The sequence below is a fragment of the Thunnus thynnus genome, chromosome 5 (genome assembly GCF_963924715.1).
Source record: "Thunnus thynnus chromosome 5, fThuThy2.1, whole genome shotgun sequence".
NCBI classification, from domain to species: domain Eukaryota; kingdom Metazoa; phylum Chordata; class Actinopteri; order Scombriformes; family Scombridae; genus Thunnus; species Thunnus thynnus.
The window spans coordinates 23039695-23054010 of NC_089521.1; the positions used below are offsets into that span (position 1 = coordinate 23039695).

The 14316-nt window shown below is 39.3% G+C and overlaps 1 protein-coding gene across 1 annotated transcript in view; it reads right to left on the minus strand.

Moving 5' to 3' along the window:
• The window catches only part of ldhbb (lactate dehydrogenase Bb), a 64623-nt gene that overhangs the window by 14035 nt on the left and 36272 nt on the right, over positions 1-14316 (minus strand). The gene's annotated exons all lie outside the window — the stretch shown is intronic.

Sequence of the window (14316 nt, forward strand, 5' to 3'; positions counted from 1 at the left end):
CAGACGTTATTCGCCGCATTGTTTCATTAAGTAGACAAATGCGAGTTTAAAGGGTTAATTCGAGTCGCGTTAAGTGATCAGAGAACAATTTTAATGGCGATTTAATGGCACTGATTGTCTACCAGCGTTTATAGGCCTCAGTTGCGGTTTCAGCCTCATAAACGTGTTTATCGCATTCATTCAATCTGATGGTTAACAGTTAGCAGTCAGTAGTAATAAACAGTGTCACTGAGGGTTTTCACATTACATAATATCGTAAAGAGACGATTAGATGAAATCTGCCTTGGTAACAGAAGAGGGCAGCATGAGCCACATTATTCAAAATAACCACAGATTAGGATTATTTGAGGTTTCATTTTGTTCAATATCAAGCCAGCAAGCAAACTTAATTTAATGTTGTAAAACAGAGAAGAATCAAAAGTGCTTTACAGGAAGAGGAAAATGGGAAAGAGGAAGGATAAAAGAGACAATGAGGGCAACATATAAAACAAAGAGAAGTGTAAAAACCCCACATTAAATCAAGAGAAAGACAAAGAAAACAAACGTGTCTTAAAGGATAGGTTCACAATTTTTCAAGTCTGTCTTAAAATAACAGTCAGGTGCCCATATGAACAATGAAAGAGGTTTTCCTTGCTGTAATTATTCCTCCTTTTCATACTGGCTATTTAATGATCCCCTTCAAATATGCTTTCAATGTAAGTGATGGGGGCCAAAATCCACAGTGTGTCCATAGTCATTTAAATGTTTATCTGAAGCTTATATGAGGCTTCAACAGTCTGAGTTAGTCATATCAAGTGGATATCTGCCACATTTACAGTCTTATCATAAAACTCCCCCCTAATGTTTCCTCACACAGTGTTTCCTTGTTGAGCTGTAGTGGAAGTATAGTAACAAAAAAGAGGGACTCTGGCAATAAAAAGACTGTAAGGTTGAAAGATATCTACTTGATTTTGACTAATTTGAAGCTTCATCTCAGCTTCAGATAAACTTTTAAATACATGTTTGCACAGAAGGTGGACTGTGGATTTTGGCGCCCATCACTTACATTTTAAGTGTATTATTAAGGGATCCTCTAATGGCCAGTACAAACAGGAGGAATGATTATGGCAAGAAAAGCTTATTTCAGTGTTCATTTGGCCATCTGACTATTGTTTTAAGACAGCTGAAAAATTGTGAATCCGTCCTTTAATGTTATAAAGCACAGACGTTTCAAAGACTTATAATGCTAATTTTTTTCATTATAAATGATAATAGCAGCTTAACAATTTGAGTGAAAAGTTGAATCTTTGAAAAATGGACATGATTTTCAGAATATCTCAGTATTTGGTATGTCCTCCTTTTGCTTTAATGACAGCCTGCACTCGAGCTGCCATGGACTCCACAAGTTTGTGCAAAACCTGATGACCCCGGTTATCCCAGCATGATCTGACTGTTCCAAAGAACTTCTTGTGATGCCACTAAATAAATGATTGGCTTTCTCAGCCTTCAAGTGTCCCTATAAATGTTCAATGGGGTTGAGGTCAGGTGACCGTGGAGGGAAGTCCTTGACAGTCAGGACTCCTTGGTCTGCTTTGGTCTTCAAGTAGTTTTTGCAAAGCTTTGAGATGTGTTTGGGGTCATTATCCTGCTGCAGTATGAATCCTTCTCCACAAAGATACAAACCAGAGGGTACAACATGTCTCTGAAGAATGGAGAAGTACTTCTCCAGAGTAGGCAAAACACCCCCAGACTTGAATATTCCCACCATCATGTTTCACTCTCGGTTTGATACCCTGTGGTATCATCTCTTTCCTGTTCGTCCCCTACATAGACCCTTCTGTTACTGCCATACATCTCAAACATGGATTCATTGGTAAATAGGACTTTTTTTTCCCAGTCATCCACTATGAAATGCTGGTATCTCTTGGCCTTGCTTCCCCTCCTGAGAAGTGGTTTAGAAACTGCTACTCCTGCTACAGGCCTTCTTTTGACAGTACTTTTGCTAATTGGAGTCTTGCGTTATTTAGCAAACTCTGTATCTGTGATGAAGTTGATTTTCTATCTCTCAGGGAACTAAGCTTCATATATTGATCTTCTGATGGTGTGGTCATTTTTGGTTTGCCTGATCGTGCTTTAGATGCAACTGATCTAGTTTCTGCAAAGTGTTTTAGAGTTCCATGCACTGCCCTTTAGAAACCTTTAGTCTAGCCATGATTTGATACTGAAAAAGCCAATCTTTTCTTAGAATAATACTTTGAGATCTGACACTTTCACTTAGTTCTGATGCCATGTTTTCCACTATCACAATGCTACTAAGTAATCAATGATCTGCTGGAATCTTGAGGCACAGCCATATTTATAACAGGTGAACACTGGCTGCAGGTTGAGTTACTTAACGAGCCTCTGATGAGTAGATCAAATCCACCTGAGTGTCATTTGAACACTTCAATGGAAGGGACACAACTTGAACAAATCTGACCTTTTGTACAAAGGAGTTAAGTTGGTTAAGACCACAAATTTGCTTAAATTTGATTGGTGACCTAAGAGTGTAGAATCTTTTCTATTTCTTCTTCATTTTACATGTCATTATGGCTTGTGTTTTTACATGTTTCTGAATCCTCAAACTTTCTGATTATTTCCAGGTTTATGAGAAAATATGAGAGATTTTCAATGTGGTCTCAAACTTTTGATGGGGATCTAAATAAACAAACAGGAAAGCATAAAAGAAAAAGGACAAAAGGTGACACAGTAATCACTTTCTCTCAGTTCCCCATAACACACACACAGCTGGTTCAGCTTCTCCAATTTGAGGGTTTGCTGCCTTTGATTTTCATTATTATAGTATTATTGGGTTTCGGACTATTGGGCGGACGAAAGAAGACATTTAAAGATGTCAACTTGGGCTGTGGGAAACTGTGATGGATATTTTTCGGTAGCTTGATGATCAGACTAAATTACCAATTCATTTCACCTTAAAGAATTGCTGACCAAATATGAAATATGGGCAGCAATTCAGAAGTCTGGAACCAGGTTAATTTTTCAGTATTTTCCAACATTTTGTAGACTAAACAATTAATTTAAAAAACATTAAACAGATTCATCAGTAATGCAGCTCTACACACTCGCACTACACCCTCATACACAGACATGGCAGTGTCTCACCACTGCCTACCTGTCTTGGGTATCTGGGCATGCTGGTTTATAACTCTGTGGTGAGGGCCTCCCCCTCCTACCGCGGGGACAGTGGTTTGAGGTGGCAGTGTGGCTCCCCACCTGTCCTTCAGACCCGCCCCACGGGGGCTTTCTGGGATGCTGCTGCAGAAACCAAGCAATTGATCCCCACCTCAGCTCCAAACCACACTAAACATGGCACTTGAAGTATAGTTCAGCTTTTCCATAGTGGATTTGCCAATGTAGTGTAAGTGTAAAAAATGTTGAGCCCTTGAGAAACACCTCTTAAGCTTTCTTTGTATGTAATTTATACAGAAAATAAGGCATGGGCCAAGAATCATAGAGTGCGCCTCTTTAAGCATAACAGTCATGGCCTCTGAAAAATGATCAAAGCTCACTCTTTAATCGTCAACATTCACATTTTCAGAACGAGTTCATTTAAAATGGAATCGCTCCGCCTGATGCCTACTAGTCAGTATAATCGACGACACTTCTTGACAGATGATTTGCAAAACAAAACGCAAGAACAAATGAAACATCTGGCAGAAACAATATAAAATATATAAAGTCATGTGTGCAATTACATCAAAAAAGCTGTGTTGATAATTTAATTATTAAAGAGAAAAGAGGGAAAATCTCAAAAGAATACAAACTAAAACAACCATGTGCTAAAAGTGGATTTCTGATCACTTAGAAAAATGTTGAACACAGACTCTTTGGTTCAGTTTATCTTGGATTTTAAGCATTTCTAAATCCCAATTGAGCCAACCACAGGAGTAGCTTAGGAAAAGTCAACCTTTACCACCCAGAGAACGTCTGATCCAATTCCACTGACACAACAAAAGACATACTTGTGAAATTAATCAAAGTTATGAAAATTTCAGCGTATCATCACAGCCCAGTCACCTCATTGGCACACATCTGTTGCTTGGTCCAGGTTTACATAAAAAGCAAAAAGTTTGATGTAAATTCTGTTTCTTTCTGTAAATTACATTCTTTTAAACAAAATGCACATTTAAGAATTTTATCAGAGCCTTTTATATGCGATACAATGCAACACTTTAAAAAAATTAGTACACTTTCCTGCACTAATCTATCACAACAATCTCTAATCCTCCAAGGATGTTATAGCTCACTGCCAAACTAATTAAGATCAAATCCTGTGCAGTTTCCTGTGCAAAAAGGAGGGTAGGATGCGGGCAGTGGGAGCCGTGTATTTCACAGGAGTTGAGATTTGTGTGTCCTGGCCTAGGAACAGCCATCTAGTAGTGCTCACACAGTATATTTTCATCTGTTGACAATCCAAACTCTACTTAAAGGACACACACTTAGTTGTAGACATTTCTGTCAGAAGGAAAAATGAGACTCCCTCTCTGGCCCTTGTTGATGCCCATTTGGCCTTCTGCCTGTTTGTATCATAAGTACTCCTCCATATATTTGCAATACTATTATGATTTGGGCCTTTCCCGTTTTATTTGGCCATTGAATACAGACACACACTTGCTCATGTCCTCACTGAACTTAAAGCAAACATTACTGTGTGTGAACTTTCATGTAGTGAATGAAGAATTCCTATTAAGGCTCCACTGAGGCACCCATGGGACGCCATGTTGGATCATTTGGGGGGAAAACTTAATGTTGGCCATCCATCTCCTCAACATGTAATGCATTGACATGAAAGGATCAACACAAATTTGATCTGTTAGAGCAACTGAAAGTACCTCTTCTGCAGTAGCTGTTAGTGACCACTCCAGATGCCCTGCGAATGAGCTTCACTGCCATTTAGCATTTATAAGCATTATATAAACAGTTTATAAATGGTTTATAATGTTTACACTATAATGTAGCTGTTAGCAGTTATAAGTGTTTATTAATGCATTTGACAGCAACTATAAGTTATCCTGTGGACACCTGAGTGCTTGTATATAAGCAGATAACTGAAAATAAACAGTTATAAATAAACACAGTTGTAATAATAAAATAAAATATGTCTTCACAGGAGAAGTTATGATTGTTGACAAATAGTGTACATTAGTTTTAGTTTTTACCATGTTAGTGTTATAAACCATGTATTAAATATTTATATACTGCATACAAATGGGAAATGGTGTCACCTACTTATATGGTTTCTGTTAAAGAGTTAGATCATCTTTGTCTGTTAAATATGAGACTAAAGCCAGCAGCCGGTTAGCTTAGCTTAGCATAAAGACTGGAAATGGGGAAACAGTTACCCTTTCCTCTGTCCAGGGGTACCAAAATCCGCCTACCAGCACCTATAAAGATCACTAATTAACACATTAAACCTTGTATGTTCAATCCATATAAAAGCCAAAATATAAAAATGACAATTTGCTGTTCTAAGGGGTGGTATGTGCTGGGTTTTTTCTTGGCTATGAGCAACTGACAGTCAACCAGCAGAGACTCCAGGAAATTTAAAAAAAAAGCTCAGTTTCTTGTTATAATAACATACTTTTCCTTGTTATTACTTAATTACTCTGTTTTAACAAGAATCTTTTCTTGTAATAACAACATACTACTTTATCTTTTTATATTGCAAACATTTCCCATTATCTCACAAAATTAACATATCTCATTAAAACAAACATTTCTCATTATAACATGATAAGTTGATAAGTTGTTATATCAAGAAACTTCTATACAATATGTTGTTAAAACAAGAAAAAGATCCAGTTAGTACCTAAAAGATGACTTTATATTAGTGAGATACGTTCATTATGTTGCTGTACTAATGTACAGTACTTGAGTAAATTTACTTTGGCTACTGTGCACCAAACACAATCACCAACTCTGCCCAAACAGAAATATATCCGCTGTCCCCAAACACAGACCTGGCTCCCCCATGACAGGGCCTTCAGGAACTCACTGTAACTCTAAACTTCAACAATTACGGGAACTTCTTTCAGCCCACGCAACCAGCAAAGTGACATTTTTCATAGTTTACAGACAATGATGCTATTAAAACATCTTATTTGTGAGATTTCAGACCGCACATTTGACTTTATTCATGGTTCATCACCAGGTAAGACTCTTTTTACATGCCTCTCACAGCTGAAGTGAATGGTCGGTGGCTCGCGACGGACAGAGAGGGCAACCTCACACAGGTGACTGCCAGACTCTTGAGTTAACAGGAAAGAAATATTTCCGTGCTTAACTTGGCCGAAGCTCTCAACAGACCTGCCTCTGCTTAGTCTTTCTGTCCGCATGGCTGAACACTGGTACCGGACCAGTATGGGAAGAGCCAAAGACTTCTCAAAAGCCTCCTGTGATGTGTCAGTTGTGACACCGCCATGCCCCTTAACTGTTTCCTCTCTTCCCCGGATACCTGGGCTCTGAGCTCACAGACCCTTCACTCAAGCAAGTCACCGATTCGGGAGCGTCAGCATTAACTGGACCTAATGAATGAGGAATAGACAATCAACAGAGACTCAGCAGCACTCGTAGGTGCAAGTGCCAGATCAGGGAACATGCCAACAGCTCAGTGCATTCAGCATTTTATTGCAATCGTTGGCAGGACTCAAGCTCAATTTTCAGTTAGGTACCAAAAAAGAAAAGGGAGTGGATTTTATCAAAGCTGACAACAAGAGACCTCTTGGGGGACCTTTGTGTGAGGTGCCTCTGTAGACTGACATGACTGTGTTTGTAATTTCCTTACCGGTCGTTTTGGGGTCTTTCTAGTGTCAAGTTATTTCAAGTAATAGCTCTCAGCTCTGTGCCTACTGCAGCCAGGACACATTCCTAAAAACCTGGTACTTCAGCTGATATGATCTTATTTTTGCACTCCTGGAAATTGAAACTTTTTGGCCTTGTGCTGCCTGAATGGACTTCTCTTGACCTAAATCAGAACTATTTGGTAAGAGGACTAGGAGGTGCACCATGTGGAAAAAGCACTTGTCGTTATGTTTACTGTCCTTCCAGGAGGTAGTCTTGATGGTTCGGCTCTTGTAACAGCTCATAGTTTTGGGTAGTAAAACACCGGGGGCCTATCGATGTTCTGAAGCCTCACAGCGTGGCTCATCCGTGCCAGCGGTAAAGGACAAATGTGCCAAAGTCTGCTGGGTTTGGCTCTTTTCTCACCCCCTGGCTTCCAACACCGATGTATCCAGCTGAGGTACAATAATTTGACACCTCTTAAGCAGCTGGACCCTTTAGCGTGACAACCACTGCTTTGTTTTATATTCCTGCGTATTTTGAACGCAATAAAAAATTACAGTCAGCAACATCTAAACTGTGTTTTTATCCACTTTGGACTTTTGCCCCTCCCAACCCCGTTCAATCTCCTTTATCCCTCCCTTTCCTATGTGGGATTTAACGTACACTTTGTGGTAACCTTGCTAAGTTATCAATTTTTTCTATGTTCTCTCACACTGAATAAAGGCTTGTTTCTCTGCGCCTGCTTGTTAAGACTTCAAGGACAGCTCCCTCCATCTGGCATTAAGTATTCCTGGTGCCAGTGTCGGGTTAACTGACACTCCTGCACTTAAACTAATGGCAGCGAACAGTCATCTCCCATGAGGTGCTCACCTTGGAAAAAATCACCCAGCTCCCTCATCCCCAATCATAGTGGTGCTCTCGCCACCCACTGAATGAAACCATGGGCATGAAAAGAGGGATTGTTTCACTATTCAGGCATATATAAGGGCAAATGAAAACATGTAACACGCATGTCCTGTCTTGGATTTGCCCTCCTCTCGAGTTCAGTGAGACGTTGAGAAGTGGGAAGAGAAGAACAGCATACAAACAGAAAAATACAGAGTCAGCAAAACGCCATTAGGACAGAAACATGCAACCCAGTTTCTAGAGCAAATGAAGCAAAACGCCTTGATTTTAGTAAAATACTTCACCAGATGCTTTAAGAATATGTCTGAGAAACATAGATCTAATATGCTGATAACTAGATACAGCTGGATAAAATTCTGTCTATCTCATTATTAGCTTTTTATTTCTGAATCACTGGTTTCCTTCAACATGAAAGAAGTATTAACTATTCAACACGGGTTGGGGCTGAACTTTTAAAGGTTGTTTGTAAATTCAGTTTGTGGGTTATTTTTCCTCACTCATTCACTGCGAATTGATGATTTTACACAAAAAAGTGCAATTTTTTTCTACCCTTTTCATTATTTTTTTGTGGTTGTTGGTCTGGATTGAGTCTTTATGCATGTCGGTCATCGTATTAGGCTTCACATCTTTTTCAGACGACAGAATTAATAGCCAATTTCCATATTAATTAGAAAGGATCTCAAAAGATCAAAAGTTAATTTAAAATTAAAACAAGGTAAAGATTTATGTGCATTGATAAACATGTTAATGTTTTCAAGGGATTTTTCATATACTGTTCATATCACTTGGCAATTGGGTTTCCAAGGAACTGTCTTCTTATTTTAATACATCACCTGGCTGTCCTTTGGAGATAGACTGTTTCCATCCGAGGTAAGCTGTTAACATAAATGTCTGGTACATTACAGGTGAGTCCAGGCCAAAAAGAAGCACCCCTCAGACTACAGGAGTGCAGCATCACCACCCGTCCTCCTCTGAACCCCCTTCTCAATGGAAACCTAAACAGCTTTTTAAGAATGAAGAGGTTTTTCAGTTTGTTGCTAAATATAGGCCAGCCCGGTGGGAGGTGGCAGGTTCCAGAGCCATTTTCAACAAAGATGAGCCCCAGGTCCTGCCCAGGGCCCGGCGGGTGGTGACTGCCGGTGGTCCGCCTTTCTCTTATGCACCGGCTCTTAAATAAACACTGCAATCCTGCGGTCAGCTACAGCATGGCAACGAGCGAAAGGACTCACTGTGCAGTTGCACACAGCTATGGTGTGTTGTCTCCTCCGGCCCACTCAATCTTCGCCCCTCCCCGTCACAGAGGCCTGGGCAGGGGTCGAGGGCCAGCGACAGACCTTGATGTGTGATCCCAGAACCCTGCTGGGAACTCCTGGTGGGGGCAGTGTTGGACTTCATGCCTAGACCCCTCTGACCAACTATTTTCCACCTGGAAAATATGTCTAAATTAAGAACATTATCATCCTTACAGACGTTATGCTAATTCATTGTTTTTACACCTAATGGATTCTCAAGGTGGGTGAAATCAGGATAGAGGATCTCTTACAATAATCCACGACCCACTTGAAGATCATTTGACCATTATCAGTGAATTGTTTAAAATATGAAAAATTAAAATTTTATTAATTAAGGTAAAAAAGTAAATAAATAATCATTACACTTAAACTGCTCTAAAGAGTGAGCGTCTTCCATGTTAAAATAACACATTTGTTTGTGCTCATGTATGTATCTGAGTGTATTTCTTTGCAAGGCAAAATGTATAATCTGTATAATTGACATAGGTCAGATTTAAGTGACAACATCGGATATAATGTTTCAATGGTCTGCTCTGCGTAAATGGTTAATCAAACAGAAGAAATCATGTATTTATCACATTCAAAAGTTTAGCATGTTAAGGACTAACAGCCAGAAATATCAAGTTGAGCCTGGAAATATCAGAAACCTGAATGTTTTATCAGAGGGCCAACCTTTCCAGGATAATATGCCATTAATCATCAGGATCATATCCAATAAAGTGCCAGATTAATCAACACAGAGGAAACTGACAGCCGCAGTCCTTATCCACTGAGGAAAATAAGGGGCAACAGGTAGGCCTTTATCCATTGAGCTCTGTTCTTGTGTTGCTCCCCTATACATTGAAATCATAATTTGGGGAGTCTCAGTGGCTACCTGTAAGGACCACAGGGGTGGCAAATAGCAGGGCTGTGGCTTTCTGAGCTTCTTAGTGGTGCGAGCAGAAGGATTTACGGTAACTCTCAGACAAGCGTTCACAGCTTGGACTCTTGGCATGGATTCGATATTGTCCCTGGCCAAGCATCAAACCCACTGAACCTGAGGTCCAAAAGTACCTACACAAAACCCTAGGATGTTTGAATGATAAATCACCGACATTTAGTGGCAGAACAAAAAATACTGGCCTTGCTGGGGATATCAATTTTAATTTTAATTCACAGTGAGAGCGCCTACTGGGTGGCTTGATTGAGCAGGGATCTGCTTCTAGTTTAATTGACATGCTCTTCTCTTTAGGGTGAGGATATGAGTTTTCCTGCTAATTCAGCACAGGTGCAACAGTGGAAAGCAACCCTGCCGTATAGGAGGTGCAACAATTGCCAGTAGGGGTGATATTGAATATCAACTATGATTTGAAGTGCATTGACCGAGTTATCTTTAAGTTCATGTCCAATTCCTTTTGGGACATGTCATTTATTTCTCTGTGTAACTGGACCTTTCTCAGTGCGTGCTTTAGCCCGCCATCATCAGCACCTCTGGTTTTGATAAAAGAGAAACCGGTTCCATGAGACTTCCTGAGCGGAGTTCAATGATAAAAACATATGGCGAAAAAAAAAAAGCTCAAGAAGTTAATACATTTGACACGCTGCGAAGAATAATGGATCAATTCAGTAATCTTTTCTGTTTTTAAGAAGGATTAGTATTGTAATTGAGGATGGTTTTTTTTTTTTTTTTTTTTTTAATCATTGGTATCATTATCTTCTGTGTAACGTTCAGGTAAATATCATATATGAGGTAAAAGCAGCATTTTATTAATTTGCTGACTGCTGATGATGCCAAGAGGTGCTTTATAAAGCCACAGGACTGAATTTAAGGTCAAAGAGGATGCACTGAGCCAAACACACCAACCGCCACCCTGGAGAAAAAAGCCATGGTGCTAATATTAGGGGGAAGACTGATTACAGTGCTACTATTAGGTTTTTGGCGTCGATTTTGGTCTAAAGTAGGAACGCCCTCAGCACTTCTCTTTGGTGTTCATGCCCTCGGTGCTCAATGGCACACTACATGATATTATGAAGAGCCAGACCAAACATGCCGAAGCAGACCACAGGGTTACTCACAGCCCCTGCACATTCTTTTGAGGCTGAAATGTGACCCAGTCCTATTTTTCAGCAGCTTGTCAGACTCAGTGTGGTGCAGGGAGGTAAACTAGGAGGGAAAACTGTTGTCACCTTTCTATAGCTCTTACTTTTTCTGACTTACAAGATGGCAACCTCAGGTGTCAAAATGAGACCAGCTGGGTGGGTTGGATGCATGCTGGCAGTCGCCACGGTATTGGAAAGCTAAGATGTACTTATAACATCAGCGGCAGACAGTAAATGGAAATTAGTTTATTGGTGAAGCTTTGCAAGTTGATGGACACTCTGGTAAAGCAATAAGTAGCAGTAACCACATGCATTAAGACATATAATGCCATATGTGAGACTAAAACTGAAGTGACAACATAATGATTTGGGGTGTTCAGTGAAAATCTTTGTAACAGCCTGAGGAAGCCGTGTATGTCCAGCTGTGTGTAAGATGCTAAAAACATTGCTTTCCTGAATGATGTCTTCTCCATCTTCCAAAAACATTCTTTTTCTGTTTCCTCCCTCTACACATTTACAGAGCAAAGTCTTTGTTGGACAGCAACATCAGAGACTTGGAATGGAAAACACTGTCGGGCATTCAATATGTCCCAGCTTGTCATCAGATGAAGCTCATTTTGAAAAATGCTTGTTATGACTGCTGCTAACCATATCCACCCACTCTGTGCCCGGTGAGAGGGGACAGAGAGGAGGAAGTCTTTCAGTCAGTCAGGTCATACTTCATCTCAGCAGGCTATCGAGCCGCTGGACCATGGACAGAGCTTTAAGTGAAACTTTGCACACTTATAACTCGACGGTGACACAACACATAGGAGAAAAGCACCAGAATACCAGAGGAAGTCACCATTATGAGACAACACATTTCCTTTTGATAGGTCTTATTTTGTGACCTTTCAAACCCTGAATTGCGATTTTTCCAACGATTCAAACACGTCTGATTGTGCTTATCGGCTCATTCCCCTGTTGGAAAACAATGAAGTAGAGCTGCAATGATTAGTCAATTGCCAACTATTCAATTAATTGCCAACTATTTTGATAACAATTAATAGTTTTGAGTCATTTTTTACAGCTTCTAAAATGTGAATATTTTCTATATATTTTATGGACTGTTGGTCAGGACAAAACAAGACATTTGAGGACATCACCTTTGGGCTTTGGGAAACATTTTTCACCATTTTTTGGACCAATCAACTAATTGAAAAAATAATATACAGATTTATTAATAATGAAAATAATCATTAGTTGCAGCCCTACAACAAAGCCAATCAAAGCTTTGCAGGTGGAATTAAGGATGGTGATGTCATCTTCTTTCACCAGAGAAAAGTTGGCAACAAGTATGAATGAAATCGACGTAGCTGTACAGGTTGTTTTAAGTCAACTTGAAGAAATAATAACTCAAAATCTCAAAATTTATATATTTGTTTGATGAAAAACAATTAAGTTAACTCTTGCTGGCAACCACTCCTGTAGCTTTTGTGTTGACTTCAGTGGGATGGATACAACACTTGCTACTCATTGGTTACGGCAGATGATAGTATACTATGAACACAATGTAAGTCTGAGTCCGTCATCAGTAAAAATTCAGGCTCTTATGGATTAAAAGCACTATGTGTAGAGTTTCAACATTACAATCTTTGGTGCTCTCCAGTGGTAGTTTTAAAAATGCTGAAAGCAACACATAGACAGCAGCATTTTTTTTTAACCAGGATTTTTTTTTTACATTTCTGCAAGCAAATAACTTCAAACAACAATTAGAGGAGTATCCATCCATTTATCCATCTATGCTCCTGAAAGCTTTCCAGGAGTTGTTTTGTAAACTGTTGTGATTTACAGCATTTTTCTAGTGTAATGATCAGCATGCCTGTATATGTAACTTTTAAAATCAGATATAACCCAGTATTTCTCTCTTGAGTGAAGAGTTGAATTTATGAGCAATTAAACTTAACAATTAAACAAACTCACTATGTGGTTCTTCTGCCACAGTCTTTATTGGTGTGGTATGACCAGTAGCTTATGGTGGCTTATGTTAGCAACCTGTAGATAGATATTTCTGTGCAATGGACATTACTGAGTCAGTTTATTATTTTTTTTTTTTTTAACTTTTCTTAACTTGTGCTACTGTTACACAACCTTTTAGCATATATCATTAGTATTTACCGTTAGTCACAGTGGCCACTGCTCAGCACAACATACGCTTGTTTTAAACTTTCGCTTTCTGAATTCTACTTCCTTCAGTCCGTCCTTTATTTCCAAGATTTTGCTGTTGGTTTTATTTGGAAAAATAGGAATAGTCATAGTGATAAGATAGTAAAACTAAGAGACAAAGTACATTTTTCCAGTTGAAAGACCATAGATGTTGCATCATTTTACTACAACCTGTATTGTAGCTTCAGGCCCTTATGGACTATCGATGTGGCTCTTAGTGAAGAAATTGGTACTTTTTCCTCATTTACAATGGATTTCTCCCTATAAGATTCTTGAATGTCGATGCAAAATGTTTAATATAAAGTTAAGCCTTCATTCTTTGATCCTAAAGTACCAACATCAAAACCAGATATGTATCACTGATGCTTTTGATTGACACTTTTTTATAGTGTCATACTCAATTATGTACTTAAATTGGCAGTCAACGTGATGCTCAGTTATCCACTTTTTGGCCGCACACCTGCAGGAATGAGAATCACAATGTTTTCATTTCAAACATGAAAGTCTGCTGATCGTTCTATACCATGTTTCCAGCGTGCCATTACAACCAGTTCCTCTATAGCTGCAGGTTTCTACTGGCCACAAACCTACACATTCCTCCCTCCAAGCACAGCCATAAAAGCAGTTCACCTCCTCATTGACCAAAACTCACTGTGCGAGTTTAAAAACGGGCTTGACTCTCCAAGAAATACAGCCAACTTTACCACTGAAATAGATTTCAATAAATTTTAATTTCCGCAGCCACTTTCCCAGGTCTCGAGAACGTAATGAATTAGCAAACAAAAGCCTCAAAAGAATTCTCTCCCATTTTACTTTACTCAATGAATTACCGTCAACCACACAAAGAAAACAAAAGATGGCAAGTTTATTTTTCTGTGGTGGAGCCGTTTCAACAGAGCGATTATTCACTGACACCCCCTTCAAAGGTTACTCAATCAAGGTTTCAAGCACCACTGATAGTGCTTAGCCAAAGTGGGAACATTACAGTACTGTGTAATACATTGTCACTTTA